This window comes from Portunus trituberculatus, chromosome 44, assembly GCF_017591435.1.
Source record: "Portunus trituberculatus isolate SZX2019 chromosome 44, ASM1759143v1, whole genome shotgun sequence".
NCBI lineage: Eukaryota > Metazoa > Arthropoda > Malacostraca > Decapoda > Portunidae > Portunus > Portunus trituberculatus.
Genome location: NC_059298.1, coordinates 7,619,559 through 7,626,368, shown reverse-complemented (window position 1 = coordinate 7,626,368; position 6,810 = coordinate 7,619,559). Strand labels below are relative to the sequence as shown.

The 6,810-nt window shown below is 37.8% G+C and overlaps 1 long non-coding RNA gene across 1 annotated transcript in view; it reads right to left on the bottom strand.

Moving 5' to 3' along the window:
* LOC123518922 overlaps positions 1-6,810 on the bottom strand; it is a 142,495-nt gene extending 135,685 nt beyond the window's left edge. Inside the window, exon 1 of the long non-coding RNA XR_006678920.1 lies at positions 6,676-6,810. This is a non-coding gene — a long non-coding RNA (uncharacterized LOC123518922). The remainder of the gene's footprint in view (positions 1-6,675) is intronic.

Genomic DNA, 6,810 nt, shown 5'->3' with positions numbered 1-6,810 from the left:
ATACGATGTTGCTGGACCAGTATTCGTTATTCTACGTGAGAGAACAGTAAGCGCAATTACACTATGCAAGAACGATAGGAAAGGAATTTTTATCATCACTTGGGCATTGAGAGGCACGGCTGTTGACATAGAGATTTCATTTGCAAGTATTTATGTAGTAATTGTATCTCCCAAAAAAAACCTGACTGCATGGGCACACTAGGAGAAACTATAGCTAAAGTAACTGTGGCCGCCTAAACGCTTTAACCCTTTAGCGGTGAGGAACACCGTTTGGGATACTTATAACTGCTACTTTGAATGGCGTGAGAAACTCGTAATTCAATCTCATTGGTTCCACCAATCTACTGTTGGTTAGAGACACGCCTCCATTCTCGAATGTGACCGATGGGAGTGCAGTAGTTATCAGGGGCTTGCTTGGCAAGCCTCACAGTGGACCAGTTTATCGCCAGACATGAAAACGTAAAATGTCGCCAAAAAAAGTTCCCACTCTTCCCAATGCCACACCGGTGCTAATGGAGGTAAGCATATAGACTTTTTTATTATATTGCATGGCAATAATTTGGTTACATACTGATGGTAGTATCATTGTGATATTTTTTTTTTTTTTTTTTTTAGTGTGTGAAAATTGATGGTAAAAAAGTGAATATTCTGAATGGGATATATCGTCGGGACTCGGCGACCCACACTCATCCCAACTGGGCTCTCTTTGTCGCTATGGGAATAGGATTATTCAAAATTAAATGATGGTTTTTAAACAATTGGCCAGCTACAGTGCATTTGTTCATACTTAGTAATGATAGTTATGCATATTTAAGTGAGATAGTACCATGAATAATTTTTCTACATATATTTCTTTTATTTTTTTTTCATGCATTCCATAAATACTGGCATTATTATTGCATTTATAGAAAAAAGGCATAAAAAAAATTTCTTAGATATTTTTCCTGTTTTTCAGATTAGGTGTGAAACATTTTTTAGGTGTTCCTTATCGAGGACTAAGGGCAAGCTTCTCGGTGGATCGCCTCCAACAATCCTGAGGACAGTGACCTTGAAGTGAAAGAGAATCAGCCGATGGATGATGACATTTTAGACCATTACCCTAGATGACCTCCTGCAGTCTGATGATGATGAAAGTCCGCATCACACCGAAACTACCAAGTTTAAAAGGAAAGGTGAGTAGCAATGACGTCACCAATGTTTACGTCAGGCCCTTTAACTCCCTAACCCAGTACGGACATTAAATCTCCCTTCACGCTCGGCGTAGCATTTAAACGGTGACGTCACTACTGAGGAAAAGTTAGAGCATTGTTATGCAATACATAAATGCATGCCTGTTTTACTTGACAGCTGATTATACTTACCTGTTCGGTAAAGACACTGATCCACCTAATACTGATTATACTTACTAAAGACTTATACTTACCTTTTATACTCATAGATTACAATATTCATAAACTCAAAGTGATCATATATATATATATATATATATATATATATATATATATATATATATATATATATATATATATATATATATATATATAACAAATGATCACTTTGAGTTTATGAATATTGTAATCTATGAGTATAAAAGGTAAGTATAAGTCTTTAGTAAGTATAATCAGTATTAGGTGGATCAGTGTCTTTACCGAACAGGTAAGTATAATCAGCTGTCAAGTAAAACAGGCATGCATTTATGTATATATATGTATGTATGTATTTTTTTATGTCCATCTTTCGGTTATACTAGCCTATTTGCAGGTAAAGTGGTGCCTGCAGACAACACAGATGATGAAGAAAGCAATGAAGAAGAAGACAGCAGACCATGTGCGAAGAAAGCCAAGACTCGAGCATGGGTCAAGGGATAGGACATCAATGTGCCGCCCTTGCCACCCTACGAGCACCCCAAGCCTGCCATGATCCTGGTCTCCATAGAGTACTTCGACATGTACAAGACACCGACGAGGGACAGAAGGTACTACATGAGCCTGTTTGGCTATGACACGGACATCACCATGTGCTATACAAACGGGACTGTAAAGCCCTTGAAACCACAAACATGCCTCTCAAGGACTTCAGGCTGGATGTGTCCAAATCCCTGAGGTGTGACTGTGCCTTAAGACACAGAAAAGTGAGCAGGGCATCATTTTTTATAGATATTGTAAAAAAAAATATATATATATATATATATATATATATATATATATATATATATATATATATATATATATATATATATATATATATATATATATATATATATATATATATATATATATATATATATATATATATATATATATATATATATATATATGTGTGTGTGTGTGTGTGTGTGTGTGTGTGTGTGTGTGTGTGTGTGTGTGTGTGTGTGTCCAAATCCCTGAGGTGTGACTGTGCCTTAAGACACAGAAAAGCGAGCAGGGCATAATTTTTATAGATATTGTAAAGAATATATATATATATATATATATATATATATATATATATATATATATATATATATATATATATATATATATATATATATATATATATATATATATATATATATATATATATATATATATATATATATATATATATATATATATATATATATATATATATATATATATATATATATATATATATATATATATATATATATATATATATATATATATATATATATATATATATATATATATATATATATATATATATATATGTCAGTTACATTAAAACATGTTATAAAAATAAAATTTTCAGGAAGAAAGATTCTGGACCTTACAAATATTTCCAAATTTGGAGAGATTTATTCTATGGTACTACCTCAGGTATAACTGATGTGATTATGGATGAACTATAAATTTGGTAAGTATTTATTGGTTTAAAAATGATGGTGACTGTGCTCGAGTATGAGATCTCATATGGGATGAGCATGTTCCGTCGTATTTCGTCTAATACTCGTAGATCCCATATAGGATGAGCGTGGTCCGCCGTATCTCGGCTGAGAGCACCAATTGGTCTACTTCATTTTTGGGCCTTTACACGGTCATTTCGAAAATTTTTGGAAAAAGTACAAGAGTAAAAATACCTTATATAGGGCTGTATTTTTACATGGTATAAGTGTGTTTTCAAAATTCATACAGAATGTATAAGTCGTCCTTTCTGTATAAGTCGTCCTTAAAAGGATGACATCATAAAGAAGTGTCGTGGAGCAGCTGCCCCGCCACCTGCAGCAGCCCAGCGTCTCGAATCACCGGCAAACTTCAGGCGCGGTAAAGCGTCCTCAAGTTATCGGTGTAAAAAGCGGCGTGTGTGTGAACCGTGAAATGCCGGGGATGCCTTGGTCCGTGAGGGGCGAGTGAGGCAGCGGACGAGTTAAAACCACTGCCCTCTCTCTCTCTCTCTCTCTCTCTCTCTCTCTCTCTCTCTCTCTCTCTCTCTCTCTGGTTTCTTACTTCTCTATATTTCTCTTTCATTATGCTGTGGAATTTTTTTGTCTTCCATATATTTGCTTTTTTTAATTTTCCCCAAGTAAAATCATTTAATTTCCTTATTATGCATTTATTTCATTCCTTCGTCCTTCCTTCTTACGGTACTTCTTTCTCTCCATTCTCCTGGTCTATGTGATCGGCCGCCCTCCATAACCTTTTTCCATCTGCTTCCTTCCTTCCTTTCGCTCTTATTTCTTTTAATTCCCTTCCTTCCATCTCTTCTTTCTTTCTTTCTTTCTTTCTTTCTTTCTTTCTTCTTTTTCCTCGCAAAAAAGTAAAGCAATTAGATGTTTTTCCTCAGATAACCTTCCTGTTTACTTTTTTGTTCTTTTTTTCTCTCTTTATACTTCTTCCTTTCCCCTCTTTTTTTCTCCTTCTTTCATTCCTATCCCTTGGTTCTCTTCCTCTTTGTCTTTGTGTCATTTCCTTTTTTTTCTTTTTAAATGCAATTCTTTGTATATAAATTTTTCCCTTCACCTTTTTCCTTTCTTTCCTTCTCTCGTTCCTTTCCTCATTCATTCATTCATTCAATCTTCTCTTCGTAATTTCTAAAGAGACACAAACTTCAAATTCTTTTTCTCTTCATTTATTCATTAACAGTTCAATTTTTCGTATCTGACCCTTTTTTATTCCAGTACTATTTCTCTCTCTCTCTCTCTCTCTCTCTCTCTCTCTCTCTCTCTCTCTCTCTCTCTCCTTTTTACTTCTACTTACTTTACTTGAGAGAGAGAGAGAGAGAGAGAGAGAGAGAGAGAGAGAGAGAGAGAGAGAGAGAGAGAGAGAGAGAGAAAGTATACCATCAAGTTATCTCCAAAAATTGAAATTGCTCTTGAATGTTTCTTTAACTTTTTACTTATATTGAAGTAAGCACCAGAAGCAAACATGCACACTCTCTCTCTCTCTCTCTCTCTCTCTCTCTCTCTCTCTCTCTCTCTCTCTCTCTCTCTCTCTCTCTCTCTCTCTCTCTCTCTCTCTCTCTCTCTCTCTGGTCGTACAATTGAAAGAAAAATAGATACTTTTACTTTACCTAATGATACTGATGATACATACATACATACATACATACATACATACATACATACATAGAGAGATAAAAAGATAGATACAAAGATAGAAAGATAGACAGAAAGAGAGATAGATAGAGACAAACCAAACACACAGACAGACATACAGTTGAACAGACAAGTCACAACTCCGATGAATAAATCTTGCACACACCATCAGTTAGCTAAGGAACTCAACTGACCACCACCATCACCACCACCACCACCAACAACACTACCCCCACAATCCCCACCATCTCTACCACCACCACCACCAACAACAACAACAACAACAACAACAACACCCACAGTTGCCACTTAAAATTCTCTGGAGAACCTAAAACTCTTGAAACTCATTCCAACACTTAACATTTACGGAGGAAAGAGTGGAAGAAAGAGAGAGAGAGAGAGAGAGAGAGAGAGAGAGAGAGAGAGAGAGAGAGAGAGAGAGAGAGAGAGAGAGAGAGAGAGAGAGAGAGAGTGTGTGTGTGTGTGTGTGTGGGTATGTGTCATGATGGTTGTGGTGGTGGTGAGGGGGATAGATAAAGGAGGAGGAGGAGGAAGAAAATGAAGACGAAGAGGAAGAGGAAGAGGAAGAGGAGGAGGAGAAGGACGAGGAGGAGGGGATGGAAAGAAGTAAATAAAAGTAGCAGCACTAATAGTAATAATAATAATAATAATAATAATAATAATAATAATAATAATAATAACAATAACAGTATAGCATCTCTCCTCTCGCTTGAGCAGTCCGGTGCCTTTCGCTTCCAAGTCTTCTTCCAACGACACGAATGATGGCCAAACTTGTCCCTGCTTCCCTGACACCTCTCTCTCTCTCTCTCTCTCTCTCTCTCTCTCTCTCTCTCTCTCTCTGTTGTCTAGTTCTTTTTTCTTTCAATTTCAATTAAAAACTAGAGTTTATTTATCAGTTAAGAAATGTGTTTGGATATTCTCTCTCTCTCTCTCTCTCTCTCTCTCTCTCTCTCTCTCTCTCTCTCTCTCTAAAAATTAATAAATAAAAAAAATAACCGCACAATATTGAAATCCGCCATATATTTTTGACATTGCATTTCACAAGCAAATCTCAATACTCAATATGAAGCAACAGTCGTGTTTTCCGCCAAGCCTGTCCTTATATTGCCTCACACATAGAGATGACGCTCGGTTCTCCTAACGCGTGTCCTCTCGCCTCACACTCTCGCAATACATATCCACGAGTAAGTGTATGTGCTTTTGATGACAATTAATTCATGAACTGTTGAAATTATTGTTTAATTTTCTATGTTCATGAACTATAGCAGGTATCTAGCTTCAAGCACGGAGGTATGAAGTGTGTTTGGATGGTAAAAATTTGGTTGTAAATAATATAAAATCCATGGTTTTCCAGCTGGTTCTCTGTTTTTTCAGTTTATTCTCTGAAAGAAACAGTAACTTCAGTGAGTCGTTTTTCATTTTACTTTATATTAACCGGAGTCTGTCTTACATAAACATGAATAAATAGATAATAGCACCAATAACAAAACTGCACGGTGCGATATAAATGGGGGTCAGATAACAAGTACTAACTCTCATCCCTAGCGAAGCGCCCAGATACTGGTGTAGAAGAGAACTGTACCAGGCTCAAAGGACTAGGATTTGGTGATAAGCACAGCGGTTGAGCCCCATTAGGCATAATTCGCTTGGTAATTACATCTAGTGAATTGTAGATTAGCATGAGTGGATGAGCTTCATATTCCTTGCTCCATTGTCTCTTCTTCGCGTCCCTCTCGTCTTTCCTCCCTCCCTCCCACCCATCTCTCCTCTCTCCCCCTCTTCCCTTCCCTTTCTCTACCACCCTCCACCTGGCCTTCTCCTTCCTGTCTGGTGTCCATTTTCTCTCTTTCTTCCCGTTCTCTCTCGCTATACACATCTCTCCGTTTCCAATGACATGCCCTCACGTCCTCATTTCTAAACTGGTCCGCGCCACCACCTGTGCCAACGAGGGTGCCAAGAGTGTCAAGGTTGCTTAGGGTGACATACATGCCCTCACCCATCCGCACCACCAACACGTGCCAGCACCACCACGCGGAGCCTCACTCACCCCGCTGCCTGACAACAGCATTGGTCACCCTTCCCTCCCCAAGCCTCCACTGTGAAATATTTATGCACCTTACCTTCCTCGGGGCCTCGGTGACGCACGGGCCCGCCTGCACTGTCTCCATGGCTCACTGATACACTACAAAGAAGCAGAGTCTACACGTAACACGGAATCTTTTAGAAACGCACGTACAATGAACCGCCGCCATGTG